Below are 26,848 nucleotides of genomic sequence, written 5' to 3'. Positions count from 1 at the left end.
GATTCACCCTTTATTGTCTCCAGAGACCTAGTTCATATTGTGGAGTGCGATGGAGGCAGGTTTTTCAAAGGTGAATGTACGAAAGTAGAAGGAATACTTGTCATTTTATAGCTATTCCAAGAAAAATATTAAAAATTGCCAATAATTGGACAAGACATTGCAGTGATATAGTTCAACAATAACTTGAATGTTAACTACATTAAATATAGTGGGCTTTGGACGGGCACGGTGGCTCACGCCTGTAATCCTAGCACTTTGGGAGGCAGAGATGGGCGGGTCACGAGGTCAGGAGATCGAGACCATCCTGGCTAACACAGTGAAACGCTGTCTCTACTAAAAATACAAAAAATTAGCCGAGCGTGGTGGCGGATGCTTGTAGTCCCAGCTACTCAGGAGGCTGAGGCAGGAGAATGGCGTGAACCTGGGAGGCGGAGCTTGCAGTGAGCAGAGATTGCGCCACTGCACTCCAGCTGGGTGACAGAGTGAGACTCCCTCTCAAAAAAAAAAAAAAAAAAAAAAAAAAAATATATATATATATATATATATATATATGGCGGGCTTCTTTGATCATCTTTCATCTTGTTTTCTTACCTCATTTTCTCCTTCCCTTATATTCTTCCTTATCTCTTTGTTTCTTCTTTTGCTTCTATTCTTGTCCTTTCTCTCCCTCTCCCTCCATCTTATTCCTCCTCCTTTGCTTCAGTCTCCTCTTCCTTCTCTTCCTTCAGTGTTATCTATGGCTATAGGTATCTAATTATGATGTGCTAGAAGTTTTATGTTTTAAAATAGCTTTTACTGTTAATATTGTTTGCTAGAGTAGTAAAATTAAATAAATGCTTGATGGGGAAACCAATTATTTCTGCAGTATCTTATCAATGTCCACTTTTTTATTATTAGATATGCATAGATACATAAAAGTGGGAAGAAACCTCCTCCTTACAATATAATGCCAAATAATAAATATTGAATGAATGATAGGATTTGAAAATTATCAATGGAAACTAAAACTAGTAAGTGAATGTTTGATTAGAAACAGATTATTTATATAGCCTCCAAGTACTTCCCCACAAATTATGTATCAATTACAAAGAGAAAAATATTAATTCCATAGTGGAGAAATCTAGCCATTGCCACCTTAACAAAAGTTGTATCAATTGAGTTCACTGATCACTAAGTGATCAAAATTGTCACTTCCAAAACAGATACAAATCAACATCATGTCACCCCTGAAATAATGCTCTGAGAAAAGTACATTCCCACTTCTGAAGTATCCCTGTTAAAAATATGTAACCTGAATGTATTTATGAAGAAACATCACACAAACCCTAAATAAGGGGATTCTATAGATAAAAGGTTTACCCTATTTTAAAACGTCAACGTCAAGGAAGATAAAGAAATGCTAAGGAATCATTTCAGAATGAAAGAAATAAAATGGACATGAAAATAAAATGCAATGTCTTATCCTGGATTGAATTGTGGAAACAAAAATATCTATAAAAGAATATTATTATAATTTTACAAGCTGAATATGAACTGTGGATTAGATAAATGTATTTTATCAATGTCAAATCTCCTGGTTGTGATCATGGTATTGTGGTATGTAAAACAATGTAAAATGCATAGTTCTTTTTATTATTTTTACAACATTTCTATAAATTTTATATTGTAATATAAAAAAAATTATTCCCAAATGGCATTTTATAGACTTGTCTTTCTAAGAAAAATGATGAATAAACCCCAAAATTAGTTTCTTTCAGTATCAGAAAATATTTGCTTTTAAGTTGGGAATGTCTTATACAGATATTGCCTTTAAAAGTAACAACCACAAGTTTTTTAAAAAAACACAAATAAAAATAAATTTTCTTTTTTTAATTCTAAAAATTTAGTTGAGGTCTTTAATAAGTCAAATCTCAGAAAATAACACTTTCATGATTATGATATGACCCCTTCCCAAATAAATTTTATAACAAACAGGATGTAATTTTAGTAAAACTTTAAATTTGAGCAGAAGGGCATAACACTTTAAGTTCTCTAATTTGATTTTTTAAAATAAATGTATTCATAAAAGCAACCCCAGGGCAATTGTTATAGTTTATAGGAGTCTAAAATTAAAATTGCATTAATTATGTAATTACAAATTTTATTTATTATCATCCTTGGATGTTTTTCCTTCAAAGACATAGGTTGGAATTTCAAGACAAACACTTTTAAAAGTAGTTATTTAGCTTAAATTTAAAGACAATTTTTTTTCTAGAATAGTAAAAAAAAGTGTATTTACACTTTTTAATTTCAAAGTTTGTAGCTAAAAAAATAAATTTTTTATGGGTGATTTTGAGCTATAAAAAGCATTGCTTTCTAATTTAAGCACTAAGAGGAGTCTCATTTTCCCAGAGGTAGCCAAAGTTATTTAAGGTTTTTTATACTCATCACTGAAGCCAAAGGAGTCTCTCTACATGAAGGAAGTGGATAAGAAAAGGTATCTGTTTTATGAAAGAAAAGGAAAAAATAGATTTAGCCCATAGAGAAAGCTTGTGGGAAAAGACCCGACGTTAAATTGTTAAATAGAATAAAATGGATTTCCGTAATAGCTTTTGGAGAAGAAAATCAAACTTACTATTTTTTTAAGTCATTAGCTACTAGAGATGAAGTCTTCATATTATCTTAACCATTGCATTAATGCTTTTTTTACATACAGTTTTGTCTAACTAATCAAAATAGAAAAATATGAGGTTAAACATGTAGGTTTTTATCAGGGCCAGCTTCTTGGGTATATGTACCTTCTGCAGTTACACAAGGCATTACTCTTAGAAGGGCCCCGAGCTTGGTTTAGAACTCTGATCTTCCTGTATGGAACTTCTTAATATTTTATAATAAGAAGGACATGCACTTTTATTTTGCACTGTGTTGCACACATTGTGTAGCTGATTTGAATTCCCATCCTTTTAGCCTTTATATCATCGTCAACTGTGCCTCAAAATTTCAGTCTCAGTCTGGTAAACAGATTTAGTTTATTTCAAATAGGTAATTTGTCTACGTGAAATTGTTGATGAGTTTTTCACATTTAACTTTACAATTTTGCCTGTAAACATTTTGAAATTTATTTTCCCCTTAGATTTTGGTATATGTTTGTTTGTTTCTTCTAATCTTGTGCCTTCTAATGGCAGAAAAGTAGCTTTCTAGAAAACTAAAAACAAAATATCTGAGAGCAAAGAAACCAGATGTGACCCTGACAGTGGAGTTGTTTGCTTTAAAGAAGGAAACTTGTCTAAAAGAGAGTACTCAGAATCAAAAATACCCACCACAGGAACTGTAACCCAATAAAATACCACTGAACCTACCTGAAACTTCATAGCACTTCAAATACTTAAGGATAATCTGGGCTGTGGGAACACAGGACAGTATTGGAGAACTACAGTGATTCCCTTAACCCTAGAGGAGAGATTTCTTAATTCTTATAATGTGGTGCAAATGCTCATGTGGAGACATTTATAGGGATTGAATTTAACATCGTTGAGTTGGTTTGTGGTACTGCTGATGTTATTAATCTTAGTCTAGCTCTCAATAATAGTCAGGGGCTTTAAAGGGGCCACCATGTCTCTATAATCATTGTCTGTTTTTAATATAAACTTTCTACGTCATTAGAGGATACTATTGTCCAAGGGGATAGTAAATGTCTATGGAACTTAAAAATTATTACAAGTAAGTTCAAATTATCAGGTAAATGTAGCTTTGTTAATAGTATCCAATTAAAGCAAATATATATATTTGCTGTTAATATAAAGTAAAATGGAAACTGGAATAAATGAAGGACACAGATAATACATTTTTAAGATAAACTTTTCTGTGACTGTATGTAGTTGGTTTGTATATATATACAATGGTGTGCATATATGAAATTGCTTTTTACATTTAAAAAAGCCTTCCAATGGTTTATCTATTATGGCTAAGATGGAAGATAGATGTTATAACTATCTATAAATAGTTATAACATAACTAATTATGGAATGTATGCATAAAATATGCATATCTTTGTAATGTGTTGACCTTGGAATTTAAATTCTACAAATATTTTATACATTCTTTTATAACAAAAGATATTATGTTTTATAACATAAAATCTGCTCAAAAGGTTTATATAACTTTGAAAATTACAAGATTTCTGCTTTTTGCATTTTATAAGAACTATATTATATAAAGGAGTTTTAACAGAAGATTGAGTTTGTTCCTAATGTACAATCACAATTAATTTGCCTTTGTAGGAAAATGTGAGTTGAGGAAGATTCTTTTCTAAAAAGATAAGCTTTTAATGTCCTCTCCAACTGACTAAAAGTAGTACAGTAACTATGAATACTTAATAGTTGTTTAAAAATAAACAGAAAGAACAGGGTATCTGTGTATCTTCTTCCCTAGCCATTATTGATACTTAACAACCAAGACCATTTTACTGCTAAAAAAAAATGTTGTTTGGTATTGCATGTAGCAAGATTGAATTTGGATTACTGATTATTTTCATTATCCATTTGCTATTTCAATATTATTCTGTACTTTTCACCCTCCTAACATGGAAGCTGATTCTTTTGCAGGGTATGCAGACAGCAAGGTTAAATCTATCAAAGAAAACAAATTTAATGTATAGTTATATCTATCTTATTGCATATGTAACTTTGTATTGAAAAAATGCAGAATTTTTAAAAGATTCCAGAAGCAATAAATATTTCTTTTAAACGTATAAGATGTTAGCATGTTAAAAAAGATAAAAAAAACTACGAATCAATTTCTCCTGACTAGAAACTTGATTTGTCACATTTCCCATAAGAAAGTAACCCCTTACAAGGCCCACTTACCCCTAGCTCCAATGGAGATATCATATTTCTAGCATAATTTGTAATCTCCTAAGAAATATGAGAAGAAGAATTAGTCTCCAAAATCATATGGAGCTAATACATTTGGTCACATATAAGTTATTCATTTTGTAGTTTACATGGTTAGACAGCTTGTAAAAAAGTGTTAACATAATTGTCATTTGTAATTATGTGGGACAGCATGAACTCAAAAACTTCAAACTCACTTTATGGTATCAACATCGCCAAAACAATGATGAAGAGGAAGTCTTTCACAGCCAGACACTGCCCCATCAATCAGCTTGCAGTCAGGAGAAAAATTGACTTTGTCATGATATGTTTCTTAAAGAAAAAGTAATAAATTTTATACAAATGGCAAGCCTGCAGTGTGGCTAATTTATTCATTATCCACCCTAGAAAAATAATTAAGTCATGCTTTCTTTCCTGGTGCTTCATTACAGTTTAGCACACCCTCCTCCCCAACCTTTTTTGGAGCCATCAGTAAGAATGCTTATTAAAATAAATTAGCTGCAAAACTTTTAACTCTGTCTTGTAGAAAAACTAATCCACTTTTCTAGTGGAAGCAGCATTGATTAAATAAACCCAGCTCCATGCAGAGCAGATTAATTCCTTTAGCCACAGTTTCCAACCTTAAATGATGTTGTATCTATGTTAGTTTGAACAGTGTGTAATAAGCTGTAAATTTATAATTGGTATTAACCTATTTTAATGTGTCTTTCTTTGTCTCTAATGGGTACATTCCTGATTTAAAAAAAGGATAGGTGTGAATTTATATATTTGTTGTTTAATTCATGTATTATTTATTTAATGAACTCAAGTTTTACACAGTGTATATTGATTAAACCACACAAAAGGACTTCACGGACTTTCTGTTGTAGATCATGTCTAAATCAAACTTTCTCCGAAAAAGTCGAATAGATGACATTTACAGATTTTGAGCAAAATGATAGAGGCACGATTTAAAAAAAAAAAACCCTGATATTCTTTAGTTGCACATGTTGATTGCATTAATATCTATCTAAAAATATATTTCTACCTTCTCATAATTTTAAAAGAGCAATATGATAGATTATTTGCATACATGACTGCTTGAAATCCCTTTTATACATGCAGGTGACTCTTTCCAGTAAGACATGAAATGCATTGCCCAATAGTTACTTAGAAAAAACAAAAAACAAAACTCTATTTTTCAAAAAAACTATCTGAATTTGGGTTTGCCCTGTAATTTTCTTGAACCAATAGAATGAGACAGAAGTGACTCTATGTAATTTCCAGGCCAAAGAAGCTTTCATTTTCTTGGCATCTCCACGTGAAGAAGCTCAGGCTAGCCTTCTGAATGACTTAGTCCCAGTTCGGTACACATGGTGAGAGAAGTTCCAAATGGAAGCCTCCGGCCATGCAGTTCACTGCAGCTGAGGGGAAGCTCACCTGGGAGGGAAGCCGCCCTGCATCTTCCAGCCCCAGCTGAGTTCCCAGGTGAAGGAGGTTGTGTATGTGATCCTGACCAACACAGTCTGGGACAGAGGAGCCTAGCAGAACCTAGTGCAGTGGCGCGATCTCGGCTCGCTGCAAGCTCCGCCTCCCGGGTTCACGCCATTCTCCTGCCTCAGCCTTCCGAGTAGCTGGGACTACAGGCGCCCGCCACCACGCCCGGCTAATTTTTTTTGTATTTTTAGTAGATACGGGGTTTCACCGTGTTAGCCAGGATGGTCTCGATCTCCTGACCTCGTGATCCGCCCACTTCAGCCTCCCAAAGTGCTGGGATTACAAGCGTGAGCCACTGCACCCAGCCCATCTCTGCTTTTTATGTCACTAATTTGGGGGTAATTTGTTATGAAACAATAGATAAATAATGGTGATTTCTTGATTAAAATATTTTAAAAAAGGAAGAAATACATTATTTTGCTATTACTAATATTCTAGAATTAAACTGCATTTAAGACTTCTACTTGCTAAAATTATTTATTTTGAGACAGAGTCTCACTCTGTCACCCAGGCTGGAGTGCAGTGGTGAGGTCTCTGCTCACTGCAACCTCTGCCTCCCAGGTTCAAGCGATTCTTCTGCCTCAGCCTCCTGAGGAGCTGGGACTGCAGGAGCACACTACCACGCCTGGCTAATTTTTGTATTTTTAGTAAAGACAGAGTTTCACCACATTGGCCAGGCTGGTCTCAAACTCCTGACCTCGTGATCTGCCCACCTCAGCCTCCCAAAGTGCTGGGATTACAGGCATGAGCCACTGGGCCTGGCCTCTACTTGCTAAAATTATTAATTCCCCCTCTTTCTCTTCCTTTAACACCCCTCTTTAGATACTAACTGCGTGGTCATTTCTGAATTTCACCAATCAGCTTTCTAATTAATTTAATAGCAAGATTTCATACAATTTCTATTTTCAAAATATAAAAATATTATTGGTTATAGTTCTAAGTTCATTGAATTGGGCTCGTAGGGATCTTTTGAGGAGAAATGTGTTTCACAGTAAGGATTATTTGACCATGGAAAACCACATGTGTGCATTTGTTAAGACATACAAGCAATTCAAGTTGTATATGCACAAAGCCATTGTTTACTTTAGAGCAATGCATCTTATTTGCAGTTTTAACCATTGTGCCTTTCTACTTAAAACTTTGTATTAGCTTGATGTGTATTTGCGACAAGACTGCCCTCCAGGTATGGCATGTAAGGGCCCTCTTTAATGTGATCCCAGCACACCTCTCTAGTCTCATCTCTTTCCACTCCCCATGTTATATTCTCTCAGTTCTGATCCAGGTAGACTTGTCACACGTATGTGTTTCTTTTCTTTTGCTGAATTTCTACTCTTTGGCATGCCTCTTCTTTCCTTCTTTATCCTCCTTTTACTCATGTATCAGGACTCGTTGCCGGCATTGTCTCCTCCCTGACATCAATGCACTCCCCTGATCTGGCTCTCCTTTTGTGTATGGAAAGTATTAAATGTACATCACTACCATAGTACTTATGGCAGAGTATTCAAATTATGTGCTTACTTGCCAGCCTTTCTTATTTTCACAAGAAAAAGTAAATTAAAAAATGCGGAAACACAGGTGTTATGGTTTAAATGCATCTCCCCAAAAGGCATGTGTTGGAAACTTACTCCTCAATGCAACGATGTTAAGAGGTAGAACCCTTAAGAGATTATTAGGCCATAAGGACTCTGCCCTCATTAATAGATTAAGGCCAATATTGCAAGAGTGGTTTTATAATTGTGGGAGCAGTTTCCTTATAAAAGCACTAGTTTAGCGGCCTTTTCTCTTGCCCTCTCTTTGCCCTTCTGCTACAGGATGACATGGAAAGAAGTCCCTCACAAGATTCTGGTCTCTTGATAGTGGACTTCCCAGCTTCTAGAATTGTGAGCCAATAAATGTCTGTTTACTATACATTACCCAGTCTGTGGTGTTCTAACAGGACAAAACAAACTACAACAGCAGCCTAAGATGGTTCTATGACCATGTGACAGTAGTCGGATAATAAATTTCTCTAAAGGACAGGTTATCTAATAATTATAATAATTTTCTCTGAATGTTCTAGTGGATTTTAAGTAGCATAACTATAGTGTTAATGCCACAAACTTGGCAAATTTTAATTCCTAGTCAACTCATTCATTAATGAGTCAGTTTAAATATTAAGTGCTGCTGACACAGTTATTTAGAAAAATAAAAATGCATCTCTATTTTCCAAAATTATGGATTGAGATACATGTGATCTCTTCGATGTCCCAGTTTACATTTGTAATGAATTATTGAGAGTTGTTCATTGGAAAACAGAAGCTACTGAAAAACTGATTTCTAAAGATCCAACTATTGAATATTTACTATCCTTTACTATCCTAAATAGCCATTTCTATAAGTAGGATTTGGTTATACAGTTAAAACTTATCTAGAAAATGTGGGAGATAATTATATAAATAAATTGATATTATTTGTTCCAGTAGTTTTAACACCACTATCTGGTTTATGTACTTTCCCACCACCAAAATCAAAGGATTATGGCTATGATGACCTCATCATTTTATAAAGCAACTGCTCGGAAAATGGTTAGGTCTCCAGATTCTTTTCCTACCCTCATGGTGCTGGGTGACGTCCCCATTGTCTTCCCCCCATCCTCAGCTCCTTCATGCCCTTCTGTGGTGGATAAACTGAGGGCAGTTTCAGAAAAGTTTTTGACTTACTCCTGAGAGAGGGGGATGGGCCTTGAGGAGTTTAGAGCAGAAAATGGAGAACAGCTGACTTCCACGGACCATATTCCTATTGTGACATTCTAGTATGAGACCATGTCCCACACTACAGCTTTGTCGTAAGTCCTACCTATGAAGAGTCCTGTCTCTGTGAGAATTCAAGTCTTTTCTCACTGAATTATCCAGAAGAGACTCCTATAAACTTTCAGGGAAACTGAAACTAGGAAGTGTACCAGAGACGCCATTTGATTTATGTTTCCTGGGAAACTTCAACCTTTATTGACAATATTGAACTTCCTTATAGGGAGATGCATGCTTGGTACTTTGTTTTACAAACTAAACAATATATGATTTAAGGTATTCATGCATGCTAGATAAAAATTAAAACATTCAAGGGGAATGATGAGCACAAAAGTCAGGATAGTAGAAATGTAATCAGGGACACAAAGAAATGCTAAGGAGTTAATAATTTTCTGTTTTTAAAATCTTGATGGTGAAGATAAAAGCATATTATTATTTTTATTTAAATTATATTTATGTGGCATATATCCTTTATATATTTCACAATAAAAAATTCTATTAGTTATAAATAAAAAGGCATATTTTAAACATGTCTAATTATTATATTATTAAGCTAGAATATGCTTTCATAAATGATTAAAACATTAATGAAATATTAGATTGCTAACACTGGCATCTGAATTATATGATGAAAATATAATAACAAATTTATCCTTTGTGTTTCACTCATTGTGAAGGTGATTGTTAGTTTTCTTTTAAGAATTCACAGTTTGTTAAGGGATCCAGAAGAAAATAATTCTGAATACTACACAAATCCAGCTTGGAAAGTAACTTTAATAGAAACTTTGTCATTCAAAACTGATTTGGCTCTAGAAATAGTTCTAGAAAAAGAAAGGTTTTTTTACCTTTTTATTTTTATGCAGGTTTTTTTTCTAAATAATCTTTTAATTTTAGAATACTTTTAGATTTACAGAAAATCCGTAAATGTAATACAAACAATTCCTATATACCCACACCAGTTTTCTCATTTTATTAGCATCTACCTTCAGTACATTTGCCATAAACATGGTACATTTGTCATAAACAATAAACCAACATTACTAAATGATTATAAAGTACATACTTTATTAGATTTCCTTAGTGCTATGGTTTGAATGAGTTCCCTCCAAAATTCAGGTGTTGCCAATTTGATAGTATTAACAGGTGGTACCTTTATGGAGCTATTAGGCCATAAGGGTTTCTCACTCATGAATGGGATCAGAGCCATTGGTAAAGAAGCTTCACACAGCCCCAGATTGTCTTTTCCTCCTGCCTTGTGCCATATGACGACCCAGTGTTCCTTCCCTCTGGAGGATGTAGCAATAAGGTGCCATCTTGGAAGTAGAGAACAGCCCTCACCAGACAACTGAGCCTGTTGGCACCTTGATCTTAAATTTCCCATCCTCCAGTACTGTAAGACATACATTTCTGTTCTTTATAAATTATCTAGTTGTGACTATTCTGTTGTAGCAGCACAAAACAGAGTACAACACTTAGTTTTTACCTAATTTAATTTTTCTGTTCCAGGACATCACATTACATTTAGTTATCATATCTCCTTAGGCTCCTCTGAACTGTCAATGTTGCTCAGACCCTCCTTGGTGTTAGTTACCTTGATAGTTTTGAAGAGTAGTGTTAGGTATTTCAGAGGATGGCCCACTATTGGAATTTGTCTGATGTTTTTCTCATGGTTAGACTAGGTTTATGGGTTTTTTTGGAAGAAGCTCATAAAGATAACATGCCATTCTTATCAATTCATATCAGGGGTACTTATTAGTAACATAATTTATCACTGTTGATTTCAAATTTGATCACTGAGTTGAAGTTGTACAGGTCAGGTTTTGTAAAGTTTTCATTATTCCCCTCTTCATAGTATATTTGTTGGAAGACAGTCACTATTTAGGGTATGTACTAAGGGAATAGGGAGTTATTCTTTACCTCCTTGAAGACAGAGTATCCACCTAAATTATTTGGAATTTTTCTGCACAGGAAATTTGTTTATTCTCTATTTTTTATTTAATCATGAATAAAATGATTTGTACTGTATTTATATTAGCATAGCCTCATGGTTATTTATTTTATACTTTGGATTATAACTCAGTGCTACTTTATTTTGTTGTTCAAATTGTTTCAGCTTTATCCATTGGGTGTTCGTTCAGTTGGCTCTTGTGTATCTTGACATACTCTTTTGTTGAGCATACATATTTTTTGTCGATCACTTCCTTGCTTCCTTCCTTTAAGCATTAGAAAGCGTTCCAGTCTCATCTTATAAATTTCCTGCCCCAGTCCTAGAATCAGCCATTTCTCCAGGAATTCTGATTCCTTTTAATAAGAATGGTATTGAAAGAAAGTTCTCAGCACTAGGTGTATTCTTTGGTACTGGAATATCCTTAATTCTATAGCCTTTCAACTGACAGAGAAAGGAAATATATGTGGGTATACTAATTTGTGTGTATATGTGGGTATACTAATTTGTGTGTGTATATACATACACAACTATTTAGATATGCTTTCATCTGTATCTATATTAATCAAGCTAAACATGAGCTCCTACTAATTTCTCTAACTCTAATCCATTAACGTATGGAACATTCTAGATGTCCTTCCTTGCTTATATATAACCTCCCACCCCAACAGTAATAAATTTGGCTGCCATCAACCACCATCCATTTATTCATTTGTTTAATTAAACCATATTTGTATATTGGTTTCAAAATTGTTAATCCATATGGAAAAGAACTTTATCAACTAGGGTATAGTTTATACACACATTTCTCTTTGCCACTGGTCTTAAAGACTCTACTGATTTCTAAAGGTGGTAGTTAGATGTTTGACTAAGCAACTAATGCCCAATATTAACGGAAATAATCCTGAATGCAATATCGAATCATTCAATCAGCTCAAAATGATTAACATAAAGGAAAAAGCTGTGTAAGTTTTGAAAAGAAAATGTGTAAGCCCCCCAAAAACAGACTGTTCTCTAGATCAGGAAGCAAAGCTGTGCATTAGGGGAGCAATGCTGCTTTAGGATCTTAAGTACAGGGTTAGGTTTCAAAGAAGTTAACATTTTCATGATTTAAAAAAAATGATAGATCTAATAATATAACCCATATTTAATTTTTAATGTTTTTCAAGGGTTACTTGACATAAGTAAAATTATTATGTGTTGGTAACTAAATTAGTTTAAGTTTACATTGATAAAACATGTCTTTCTCATTCATAGGAAATTATCATAAAAAGCAATATTTCAGTATTTATGTCTGTAGCAATAGGTCAACCTATTTATCATTGTTTTATTTGATTTGCCAAAGAAGTCAATGTCAGCAAAATAAGTTTAGAGTCTCAACAGGAGAAGGGATTATTGTGAACTTTTTGCTTTCACTTTTCATCTCAAACATCAACTCCAACCCTAATAAGTACCATATTCATTTCATTATAAGGTAAAAGATGCTATAGAAGCAACCCTATGGAGAACTGGTAAGCTGAAAAAGAGAAAAAAGTAAAGGGATATGTTTTCTTTAACAACTACTGGAATATCATAAAATTACATAAAGTAGAAGAACAGATACTACTGTTTGTTTCCACAAGTTTGCTTTTGACATTAAAAATGAATTCAAAAAGAAAATGAGAAAACGCCTGTAAAACATCATTTAAAAAAAATGGCTCAGGGAGATAAACTAATCACCCAATTAACTAATTGAAAATAAGGCTATGATTCTAGATTTTGACAGTATGGAGGCAAGAAAACTTCTTGGTCACTTATGTTCACTTTCAAATATTCTTTCCTTTGAATTCAAAATTTTTATTTTTGTATTTTGATTATACATATATATATAAATCTGGTGATAAACAGATACATTATGTATTATCTGGTGAAAATAAGTAAAATGATTTGTGATTGTATTTAAATAAAAAAATTGAGTTATAAATATTAAAGCATATTTAGCTATGAATTTATAAAAATTCTAATCTGTATTTGAGCTACAGGAAATTGGCAATTCATATGACTACCAGGTACTTTCCACTGAATTTCCACAAACTTGGGGCTATGTCTTGTCCATATTTTCATTTTAGCTAACAAAGTATCTAGTAAAAATTCAACATAGAATTTGATATAAATATTTATTCATTTACCAAGAACTAGTTTGTACTTTACTTGAAAATTTTACCTTCATGTGTCTGCCATTCTTTCACTTTGCTAAAAATCAAGTGCATATCTGAATTGAAAGTTCTACTAAGCATTACAAATTCATCAGTATAACAATATTTTAAAGTATATATATATATATAGTTTTGTGAGAAAATTTAACAAATTAATAATTGAATAATATTTATAAGGAGTTTCTATACATTTCAATATATGCAATAAGTAACACTAACTGTTGTTAGAACTCAAGATATTGTTACTTTTGTTTTGATGATGTTAACAACAGATAAAGGAAAAATTCAAAAGATAAATAGTTCAGATATAAAAAAATTAAACCTGTGCACCTTGATGAAAGTAGTATGAATTGTTTCTCTGTAAAATAACATAGTAATTCTTTAAACTCTGAAACTGTACATACAGAAACTCCTAGACTAAAAGACAAATTGTACTGCAGGAAGACATAAGCCGATGATTATCAATATCTGTTATATTAAAGGTCTGTATCTCTTGAAACAGGCAAAAAAGGATTGAAATGAAGAGGTTGACATGTAATTGAGTATAAAGAAAATGAAAAAGAAAAATGAGCATATGCTTTTATTCTGAAGGTGTGGTTCATCAGATTCCTTTGGTTTATTGAAAGACAGTCCTCCACAGTGATTCATGCATAACAGGAGAAGAAGGCAGCCTGTAGAGCCTGCTCATGTAGGGTTCCCTTCCATCCCAGTTCACAAACTAAGCAGAATATCGCTCCCCAGAAGAACCAAGTTTTGATGGCAAAACCAGCCTTTGCTTTTCTGGTAAGGGTGCTGACAGTCAATTAATCTTTTCTTGCTCTGTTTCTTAATCTGTATTATGGGAGAAATAAACAGAATTCACCTTCCTTCCTGAGGTTTTCCATAGAAATAATAACTAAAAACTACACAATATAGCAGAAATATACCTGTTAATGTAAAAAACTGACTTTCTGGTGTTGAATTTGATCACTTTTTCTCTAATTATTATCTCTCTGCTCCACCTTTTTTGTTTTTACTTTGTTAAATATACTTCAGTGCATATTAATTTAAGAAACTTTTTTCTTTGAAATTTAAAGAAAAAATTTATTGAAGATCTGAGAAACAATTCCTAAAAGATTGACTTTTCCAGAAAACTAGCTACACAATGCATTGCGTCTATCATGTTAAAACGTGCATTATCCTTGCGATAGTTTACTGAGAATGATGTTTTCCAGTTTCATCCATGTCCCTACAAAGGACATGAACTCATCATTTTTGATGGCTGCATAGTATTCCATGGTGTATATGTGCCACATTTTCTTAATCCAGTCTATCGTTGTTGGACATTTGGGTTGGTTCCAACTCTGCTATTGTGAATAGTGCCGCAATAAACATACGTGTGCATGTGTCTTTATAGCAGCATGATTTATAGTCCTTTGGGTATATACCCAGTAATGGGATGGCTGGGTCAAATGGTATTTCTAGTTCTAGATCCCTGAGGAATCGCCACACTGACTTCCACAATGGTTGAACTAGTTTACAGTCCCACCAACAGTGTAAAAGTGTTCCTATTTCTCCACATCCTCTCCAGCACCTGTTGTTTCCTGATTTTTTAATGATGGCCATTCTAACTGGTGTGAGATGGTATCACATTGTGGTTTTGATTTGCATTTCTCTGATGGCCAGTGATGATGAGCATTTCTTCATGTGTTTTTTGGCTGCATAAATGTCTTCTTTTGAGAAGTGTCTGTTCATGTCCTTTGCCCACTTTTTGATGGGGTTGTTTGTTTTTTTCTTGTAAATTTGTTTGAGTTCATTGTAGATTCTGGATATTAGCCCTTTGTCAGATGAGTAGGTTGCAAAAATTTCTCCCATTCTGTAGGTTGCCTGTTCACTCTGTGGTAGTTTCTTTTGCTGTGCAGAAGCTCTTTAGTTTAATAGATCCCATTTGTCAATTTTGGCTTTTGTTGCCATTGCTTTTGGTGTTTTAGACATGAAGTCCTTGCCCATGCCTATGTCCTGAATGGTATTGCCTAGGTTTTCTTGTAGGATTTTAATGGTTTTAGGTCTAACATTTAAGTCTTTAATCCATCTTGAATTAATTTTTGTATAAGGTGTAAGGACACTGCATGTTCTCACTCATAGGTGGGAATTGAACAATGAGAACTCATGGACACAGGAAGGGGAACATCACACTCCGGGGACTGTTGTGGGGTGGGGGGAGGGGGGAGGGACAGCATTAGGAGATACACCTAATGCTAAATGACGAGTTAATGGGTGCAGGAAATCAACATGGCACATGGATACATATGTAACAAACCTGCACATTGTGCACATGTACCCTAAAACCTAAAGTATAATAATAAAAAAACGAATTATTATATTGCACATTCAAAAAAAAAAAAACTTGCATTAGACACAAATACAAAAACCATGAAACAAGCCACCATTCTTCAACAATTTGAGCCAAGATAAAATGCCCAAGTAACAACATGGATGACTTGCTAAGGATGGGCTCTTTAAGCACCATAAAAAAAAAAAAAAAGGAGCACAAATGGATGAGTGTGTTCAGTTATATACACTGAATTGAACCTTTGGCACTAGGAATGAGAGCATTTTGTCATAGAGCATTAACACGTATTATAAGTGTAGTGTCAAAGGAACAGAACCACCAGCATTCAAAAGCAGCTTTGTCAACTAGGCAATAAAACACTCTACAGCATATCCCTCTGTTGTCCATCATTGAAAACACTGGCAGCAACTTTGAAATGAAAAAAAGAAAAGAAAAAAGGAGCTATTACCCCTTTTATTTTCCCTGTTTAAAATCAAACAGAAAACAAACATCAACTGTTATACACTAACATTTTCAAAGCACATAGTTTGTACAAGAGATAGACTAAGAACAAAAATGTGTTTACTTGTAGGTGAATTTTACATCAGGAATATTTCTTACCAATAATCAAATTCAAATTATTACTTTTAGAGTTGAAAATCAAGATGGCAAATAATTGATATAAGGGCACATAATAATTTAGGGGCAGCCTAAAAGAACAGAAATGTGGTATTTCTAACTTCTAATCTAATTTATTTTCACTTATTTGTAGATATATACTTTAAAGATGAATGAATCTTTACTACATGGCATGTACTGTGTTCCAGGAATAGAGCAGCAAGCAATGTAGAGAGGTTCCTTTCTCTCATTAAGCACTCAGCCTATCCTAGGTAAGGCAAAGTACCATATGCCAAATATTTGAAACTTATAAAGCATTGTTAAATAAAATAAAATATGTTTTATCCTTTTACCTTGCCAAATATTTCTTCATAACAAGAGGTAAGCCGTATTAGAATTGTTACTCTTTGGTGTTTCAGCCCAGAACACAGTGGGGCAAGTTCTGTCTGCTCCTGGCTCTAGCCCTCAGCAATTTGCCATACACAGTTTCCCACACCCCATCTCCTCCCTATAACTCTTCTCTGTATCACACTCCAGTGTCTCTTGACTGCATATGTGTGGACATCCCAACCCACATTTCTGAGCTCCAGTCACCCCTCCCTTTGTCTCAAGCTCAGATTTCTTTTTTTTCCATTTTTTAAATTGTGTACACATAACACAAAATTTACCATATTTACCTCATATTAGGGAAATGATAGAGTATTTGTCTTTTTGTGACTGGCTTATTTCACTTAGCATAATGTCTTCAAGGTTCATTCATGATACACCATATATCCGAGTTTTCTTCCTTTTTAAGGCTGAATAATATTCCATTGCATGTGTATACCCTACTTGTTTATCCATTCCTCTCTTGGTGGACATTTGTGTTGCTTCTACATTTTAGCTACTGTGACTATTGATGATATGGACATGGGTGTACAAATATCTCTTTCAGATTTGGCTTTCAATTCTTTAAGGTATATAACTAGAAGAGAAATTTTAAATTTTTGGAAGAACCGCCATATTGTTCTCCACAGTGACTGTACTGTTTTACGTTCCCACCAACAGTGCTCAAGAGTTCTAATTTCTCCACATCCTAATTATTAGTGATGCTGGGCATCTTTTTCATATGCTTATTATTATATACCTTCTTTGGATAAATATCTATTCAAATTGTTTGCCTCTTTTTTTGTTGTTGAGTTTTAGGAGTTCTCTATATATTTTGCATATTAATCCATTATCAGATATACAGTTTGCAAGTATCTTCTCTTATTCTGTACATCACTTCTTTATTCTGTTGATACTGTCTTTTGATGCAACACATTTTTTAATCTTCATGAAGTTCAATTCATCTATTTTTTTTCTTTGTGTCTTTGGTGTCATAGTCAAGAAATCATGGTTAAATGCAATGTTGTGAAGTTCTCGTCTTGCATTTTCTTCTAAGAGTTTTACAGTTTCAGGTCTTCCATTCAGTTCTTTGATCCATTTGAGTTAATTTTTGTACATGATCCAAAGTGGGAACCCAATTTCATTCTTTTACATGTGCGTATACAGTTTTCACAGCACCACTTATTGAAAAGACTGTCTTTGCTCCATTGAATGCTCTTGTCATCCTTGATCAAAAATCATTTGACCATATTTTAAAGGGTTTATTTCTGGACTATTTTATTCCATTGGTCTGTATGTATGTCTTTATGCCAGTAGCACACTGTTTTGATTACCGCAGCATGGCAGTAAGTTTTGAAATCGGAAAGTGTCAGTGTTCTGGCTTTGTTGTTTTTCAATATTGTTTAGCCATTCAGGGTAACTTAAAATCCCATATGAATTTTTAAATAAGTTTCTCTATTTCTGCAAAAAGCGTCCTTGGAAGTTTGATAGGGATTGCACTGAATTTTTAGATCACTTTGGGTAGTACTGACATTTTAGCAGTATTAAGTCTTCCAATACATGAATGTAGGATGTTTTCCCATTTATTTATGTCTTCTTTAATTTCTTGCAGTAATATTTTGTAGTTTTCCTTGAACAAGTCTTTCCCCTCCTTGGTTAATTCCTAAGTATTTTATTTTGGGGGTGCTTATTGTAAATGAAATTATTTTAATAATTTCTTTTTCAGATTGTTCATTGTGTATAAATGTGTTAATTTTCATAATTTTTAAAATTTATTAATTTTGTTACTGATTTTTAATTTCATTCTGTTGTAGGCAGAGAAGATAAATTTTATTCTATTTATCTTTTAAAATCTATTGATACTCAATTTATGGTCTATCCTGGAAGATGTTCTATGTGCACTTGTAAAAAATGTGTATGCTAATGCTGTGGAGTAGAGTGTTTTGTGTATATTTGTTACATCAAGTCATTTTACTGTGTTGTTTAAGTCCTCTATTTCCTTACTTACCTTCTGTCTGGTGATTATATTCATTGTTGAGAATATGGTGTTTAAGCCTTTAAGTATTATTGTAGAGCCTTTCTTACTTCAATCCTGCCAATTTTGCTTCATATATTTAATGGTTTGTTAGTAGGTGTGTGGATGTTTATAATTCTTATATCTTCTTCCCATGTTGAAACTTGTATTAATATATAATGTTCTTTGTCACTCGTAAAGCTTTTTTAGCTTGTAAAGATTTAAAGTCACTTGGAGAGATTTAAAGTCTATTTCGTCTGATATTTTTGTAGCCACTAATCTCTTTTGGCTACTGTTTGCATAAAATATCTTTATTTTGAATAGAAAGGGTGTAAAATCTAGAAAATATGTTAAAATTTAAGCCAACCAAATTTACCAAAGTAACAAAAAAATAATATCAAAAGCTCATGGCTTATTTGGCAAAATCTTAGTCTAAATATATATACACATATATGTGCCAGTTATATCTTTACTTAAAATCACGTTATTTTAATGCAAGTATGTTTAAAAAATGCCATGTGTACTTTGAAGTACCATTGACCATTTTTTTACATGTCATTTGTTATTTATCTATGTGTAGTTATAACACTTCCATTTTCCTAAAATCTTTTTATGCTCAGAACAATTTGATACATACTCTATGCTGCCCCAGTAGCTCCTACCAATATGAGGCTTATGGCCTCAGAGGTAAGAAAGAAGCTGGGCAACGTGGATGTCAGTGTTGTTCAATTAGCTAAGCTGCTAAACTGGACTTATCTCCTCCCTAGGATTCAGCTATTTGCACCCATATAGATTGGGTAAGATACTTTTTCTGGAATTTATCCACTGGAAATTATTCACTAAATCAAAGTGAAACTAAAATGAAAAATGTATATGTTTTCAAATCTAGTGACTGGGCCCCCTATTTCATTCCCCCCAATTTCATGACTATAATTTAAAGAATAAAAGTGTTGTCTACTGAGTGTGCTTCCCTCACATCACTACTCTGTACAAGAAAGTACTACAGCCTGGGCTATTTATCACACATTGATGGAATTTGATTCCTCTGCTCTGCTCCTGCTAAAGATTACAGACAGTTAGCTACACAGTTTTTCTGCTTACAAAAGTTTATTTTTAACCTTGCTAGTCTCTTAAAGAATGACTTCTTGGAAAATGTTATATGCTAAAGCTTATTTGAACCTACACTCCAAAACAAAGCAATAATGTTTAAATAGATAAAATGTGCAATTTCCCTATAATAGCATTTAACTAGACTGTTGTGCAATCTATTCCTCTATCACTGATGAATTTCTTATCTGTAGAAAGTCCCCCACTGTGAAAAATTTGCTAGAGAACACCCAATAATCATGTAAATGATTGCCATCTAAGCAGAACAGCTGGTTTTCTCACAGCTTTGGAAATGATTGGGTAAAGTTCACTGAGTTAGGTGCTTTACCTATAAAACATAAACTTCACATTTCAGTTCTGTCCAGAAATCTCAGTGTGTGTATTTCTACATGCTAATACAAGTAGAAATTATCAGGCGTTCAGATGAAACACTCTAGAATAAAATACAACTGTATGACTTTTCATGAACAGTGAGGTAAATCTTATCATAAGTAACACTATATCATTAGTAGTCTGGTTGATTGGACATCTTACATAATACTAATAATAAAATGTTTATTTACAATCTTTGTCTATTTTATGGTAACATTTTTCTACGAAGTTTTTCTTTTTAATCTGTTGACAAGATTTACTCTGTTTTCTTGATTATTTTGATCTTTGTTTGAAGGCTATGCCATTTGCAATATTTTCCTGTAGTGGATGGGATATACTGGTAGCTTTCAAGACTTTAAAATTCAAAGTCTATCCTGTGCTGCCACAGAGGCAGACTGCTTCTTTCCCATATGGCACTCTATGTTTCCTTGTTTCTACCTCTAAACCAAGTCAAGTTCAGGAGACATTTTTCTCACAAATCTGCCGCCTTTACTGTTTTCTTGACGTTTAAGTTATGTAACTATAGACACTTGTTCCTGCCCTCCAAAGTATTTTTGCTAGCATTTCCTGAAATTGGCCACTTACTTCAGGGAGAGTTTTGCTTAATTTTGGTTTTGGAAATATGCATTTTAATTATGTAGCTTTTCTCTATCCTTTAGTTTTATTATGGCAGATTTTAAAATTTAGTTTGTTTCCCTTATTGGTTTGTTACAGGAAAGGGAGGATAATTTTACTATAGCTCTGCTATATTTATCCAGTAGATCAGGCCTTTTTTAAGAATTGAAACTTTAGGAAGACTATAAAAGAATGCGTTAGAAATGACTAAGCTACAGTTTAGGGAAATAGCTTTACCTATTTAAGTGAATAGTCAATATAGCATAATTGCATAGTAAATTTGTTTATATTTTTATTTCTCTTTCAAATGATTTCTACCTACTTTTTAGTGGGATATGGCTTCTTTTTCCAAAATGAAAGGCATACAAAATTTATAGCTGGAGAAAGTGAAATTAAAATTTCAAACCACCCATATTCTACTTGGTTCAGTTTACATAAATTCATTTGTTGCTTCACAGCTCGAATGAGAAAAATAATTCAGGACTCTTGGGGCTATTATGACATCTCTCTGTGGATTACCCAAATGTACAAAAAGTGTATGTATTATTATGATTAAAATTACTGAAAAATAACATTGACAACTCTATTCATGTATTATGCTTTATGTCTCTGAATGGTGAACTAACTAGGGAAAATTATTTTATTTAAGAATAATACCTTGTATTTAGAGAGAGCTTAATCTTTTATGGAATATGTCTGTACACTTTATCTCATTTGTTCTTCACAACTGAGATAACAGTTATTTCCCTCATTTGTTTCCTAAAAGAAGAAACGGAATAATTGAGAGATTAGTAGTTGCATATCTTTCCATCTCTAAATCTATTTATTTAAAAAATATTTATGGAGCACTTAGTGTTCACCATGGAGCACTAACAGTTCTCAATGCTACAATAATCTTTTGAAAAGTAGATTCAAATCTTTAACCTTTGGAGTTTGCAATATAGTGAGGAGACACAAAAAATAAAATAATAAATACAAGTTAATTACATATTACATAAGATGGGTATATGAATAAACAACATCATGAGATACAATGCCCATTTTTGTATATTAAGTATTTTTACCTTTATTATCTTCATTTGGGGAAATATGGTTTTGAACATAACTTTAAGCAGAATGCCAACATATATAACAGATAAGAGCAGGACTGCATGGGCGGAAGTGAGAACCAAGAGTTGTAATGTCCAGTTTGCACTTCATCAACCTGCAGCATTCTGTATACGGTCTCTTTAGATTGCTAGAGATCTTTGTAATAATTTCTATACTGTATCAATAGCTTAAGTACAAAGGAGATTTAATAAACTTCATAAATGTTAAAGTAATTTTAAATTTATTAAACTTGCACAGAAGTCTTTTATTGTTTCTTATGAAAGACCTTGGGAATAAATAACTACTATATTTCAACTTTTCCCCTGGATGATTCTATATTCTATGTAAATATGCATATCTTGGTAAAATATGTAAAAATTCTGGAATGCTGTTTGAGCAAGTATATTTAGAAAGATACTATAATCAGATAAAATAACCAAATTTACCAATTTAATTATTTTACAAAAATTCATGAAACTAAGCCTCTAAAACCAAATGTGTGCTAAGGAAAGAAATCTAAATATTTTAAGGGCATGTTAAAGTTATTTGCCATTGTGGTGGTCAAATTAGAGTGACAAGCCATATGTCCTAAATATTTATGTAATTTATGTCTTGTCTCAGTAATCTTCCTCTTCCAGAGGAAAAGTTAATTAAGTAATATTTTAATTTAAAAATATATTTTAATATTTCTGAGTAAGCCTTGCTCAATGCACATTCACATAAACTTGTATAAACTTGAATGTTACATTGAGCTGAAATTAAATTTCCCTTATAAACATAGTGAAAAAAGATCTTAAGCCTAATATACCATAACTATGAAAAATTTCACTTTGTAATGCCAAATGACCACATTAGGGAAGAAATAGAGACTAGATAGTGTTGCTTCTCATTCCACCATTACAAAATACAAAATTATATGTGTACATACAGAGTTACTTTTTATGTTTACTTGGATTTTTTTAAAAAAATTATATTTAATACTTCTTAGTTACTGTTATCCTTTCTCAGACTCTACTTTTTTCACAACTCTTATTTAAATATTTACATGGATAATTTTTTCTCTCAAAATTCTAGTTTCTAAGTTTTCTTTTTAACTTCCTCTGCTCTTATAATCTCATCTTTCTTGCTTCCTTACTCCCATGGTATAACACTAGAACTTGTCATTACAATGTTAAATGCCAATGGTTTATATTTTAGATTTTAATTTTCTAACCATAAACTCTTGTTCTTTGATCTCACTGCCTGTCATACCTCAAATCTTAAGAGCATCCAATGCCATCAGAACTCAAAACCATGTTTTTAGTACCTTTTCACTGTTGATGACTTTGTTCATGGTTCATGTCCTCACATCTCACTTTATATAGATTAAATTCTTTTTTTTTTTTTTTTTTTTGAGACAGTCTCGCTGTCGCCCAGGCTGGAGTGCAGTGGCGCGATCTCAGCTCACTGCAGGCTCCGCCGCCCGGAGTTCACGCCATTCTCCTGCCTCAGCCTCCCGAGTAGCTGGGACTACAGGCGCCCGCCACCACGCCCGGCTAATTTTTTGTATTTTTAGTAGAGACGGGGTTTCACTGTGTTAGCCAGGATGGTCTCGATCTCCTGACCTCGTGATCCGCCCACCTCGGCCTCCCAAAGTGCTGGGATTACAGGCGTGAGCCACCGCGCCCGGCCTAAATTCTATGTTCAATCATTACATTTCTTCACCTGTATATGTGCTAATTTCTCTTGCCCTGCTCTCACTTGATCTTATCCACTGGGCTAAACAATAATCCTAGTTAAACCCACCTTTCTAGCTTACATACAAGTATAGTTGAATATGGTTGAAAAACACAGATGAACACAGCCTCCCACACTGATACACACACACACACACACACACACACACACACACACACACACACACACAGATACATGCTGTCTGGTTTGCTTTAATTTCTTGAACACTGAAATCAAATAAGCCAACATGCTTGCAATATTCTCCTGGTAAATTATTTTCTTACTCCCCTAAATGTTACTTTCTTATCTACTCTCTCCTTAAACCTCCAACACTTTTCCTCCCATCCTTCCTCTCTTCTCATTTAGTTATGATTCTGATTTCACCTGGAAGATGAAAACAACCAATACAGAAATGTGAAAACTCACCACAGCAAGTATTCACTCTTCTGCATGCATCTGTGTCCATGCACTCTGATACTTTTTCCAGACACTATGAATGGCCTGCCTGTGTTCCTACCAATTGCAAAACCCTCTTCATGTGTATTATTTCCCATCTTTTCTCATTTATTCAAGGAAATCATTCCAGTAATATTTTTCTCTCAACTACTATATCAATTTATTCCTCTCTACTGTTTCTTCTCCAATATCAGTAGGTGGAGGAATAAATTGGGTCAATAAAAACAGTTTTAAGTAAACATCTTATTAAAATACAACATATATACAGAATGGTACACAAATCAAAAGCGTACAGTTTGATGATTTTTCACAAAGTGAGCACAACAATATAACCAGCACTGAGTTCAAAGAACAGGACCAGCTTCTCAGAAGTCCTCCTTTTGTCCCTTTCAAGTCACTACCCAACAATGTTATAATAACCATTTTGATTTCTCAAACTTTTCTTTCCAATCTATATAAATGGAAAAGTATAATATATACTTTCTGTGTCTGCTTTCTTTTGCTCAACATTATGTATGTGATTCATCTCTATTACTGAGGGTAGTTGTAGCTCATTGGTTCTCATTGCTCTATAATATTATATTGTATAAATATACCAGAATGTATTTACCCTTTCAACCTGTGATGGACATGGAAGTTGCTTAAGGTCTGGGATATTATAAGCCGCGTTGTTATGAACAATCCAGATTGTGTCTTTTTTGTCAAAAAAGATGTAAAAGATATGTTTCAGCTGGTATATAATGAGAAGTGGAATGATATGTAATGAAATATCAGCATGCTGGGGTGCAAGAGCAAAAATTTTAATTGTATGAGATGGTATGAAATATAGTGTACAAAATTAATGGATTTAAATACCATCAATATGCTTCAGTCTCACAAATATATTGATGTATTTCCTTTGCAGCTGGGACCTTCTTCAGGACTCCAGACTCCCATGTCTAAAACCCAATTTGACTTTTGCATTTCACAGTCTGATGAATATCCTCAAATATTTCACACTTTAGTCCTTTGCCTAAACTTGCTCCTCCTTCAGTCTATTTTATCTAACATAATAGCAAGTCTGCACTTCAATTTGTTTTATTCAGAGACCTTGGAATCATCTTCAACTCTTTCATATTCTGCTTCTACCATTTAGCAAATCCCTTTTAGCTCTACCTTCACATAGCCAGAATTTAAGTACTTCTCAACAGCTCCATTGCTAATTAGACGAATTAATTTAAATCTGTCAGTTATTCTGATCCAAGCCACTATCATCTCTCTGCTCAATCTGGCCATTGTCTTCTGGCTTTCTCTCTGATCCTGCCCCTCTTTCCATTTGACTCTTATCATAGGTGTCAGTGAAAATCCATGAACCCATAAAATCCCTAAACACTCTCCATTGTCTTCCAATCTCACTTCAAGCAAAAGCCAAAAATGTAATGACCTACAAGGCTCCACACTATTTTTCTCCCCTAAACTTTCATTATGCTTTTTTTTTTTCTGACGATTCTCTCCTTCTGTCATTCTGTTTTCTCACTCTACTCAATGGACACTAGTCCTGCTTCAATGTAGACTATTTGCATTTATTATTTCAACTTTTTGAAAGATCTTTTCTCTCAAATGTTTGCACAACTTTCTCTATCACTTCCTACAGATCTTTATTAAAATGTTCTCTTTGCTGAAAGGCTTTTCCTGGCTACCCTGTTAAAATTGCATCCATGAGCAATATCCCCCTTTCCCATACTTTGTTTCTTTTTAGCTATTTTGTGTTTTTTTTAATGAATTTTTTTTAGTAGAAAGTGAACTCCACACATGCCAATAATTTTGCCTGCTTAGTTCACTTTATATTAAACTAGGACAGTTTACTCTTGTACAAAACTAGAAATTAGGAAAGTGGCTGCCACATACTATTCACCTAACATATATATTTTTTGATTGATTGATTGTTTTTTTAGAGACATAGTCTTGCTCTGTTACCCATGCTTTGGTGCAGTGGTGTGATAATAGCTCACTGCAATCTCGAACTCCTGGGCTCAAGAGATCCTCCTTCTTCAGCTTCCCAAGTAGCTGGGATTACAGGCACACACTACCACATCTGGATCATTTAAAATTTTTTTTTGTAGAGACGGGGGTCTCACTTTTTTCCCCAGGCTGTTCATGAACTCCTGGCCTCAAGAGAGCCTCCTGCCTTGGTTTACTAAAGTGCTGAGACTACAGGTATGAGCCACCCTGTTCAGACCTAACATATATTATTAAACGAAGCAAATAATTAAGTAGATTTATTATTCAAGATTTATTACTTATTAGTTGAGATTCCTCATTGAACGTATTCCTATTTTTTGTAGCCCCAAATCTTACCCTTTCTTCTCTGTCAAGTCAAAAACTCAGCAAGAAACATTTTATAACTGCACACAAATTAATGGAGCAGGATCAGTATGAAGCTGTTTTGATTTTCTTTGAAAAAACTATAAAGAAAACCATACATAAACATTCTATTAAGGTAAGTCCCCTAAGCAGTATTAACCATGTGATACTAACGGATATTGTAAGTAAATGAATCAAAGTTAATCACCCACTTTAGTTTCTTATTACACTCTGTTCTAAAAACTAACTAAATAAAAAGTAAGTAAGTTGCTCACAAAGGCTATATCACATCTTTACTTTATTCCATACATTTGTAAATCTAGTGGGTAAATGAATCTGTATTTTTCCACTTCAAAAACCTAGGAAGTAACTCACTGTATATATAAATGTATATAATTTTTAATGAGTTTGCAAATGTACTGGAGATTAGGGTCAGTCATTTCCTCCAACAGAATGAACTTTAGGATTTGATTGTGAGAAAAATCAGTCATTGCAGTCTAAAAACAACATTTACCAGATTTGTGAAATTGAGTCATCAATTTAATGTTTACGATCAGCAATTTCCTCA

This window comes from Nomascus leucogenys, chromosome 12 (genome assembly GCF_006542625.1).
Source record: "Nomascus leucogenys isolate Asia chromosome 12, Asia_NLE_v1, whole genome shotgun sequence".
Lineage (NCBI taxonomy): Eukaryota > Metazoa > Chordata > Mammalia > Primates > Hylobatidae > Nomascus > Nomascus leucogenys.
This window is presented reverse-complemented; position numbering follows the sequence as displayed.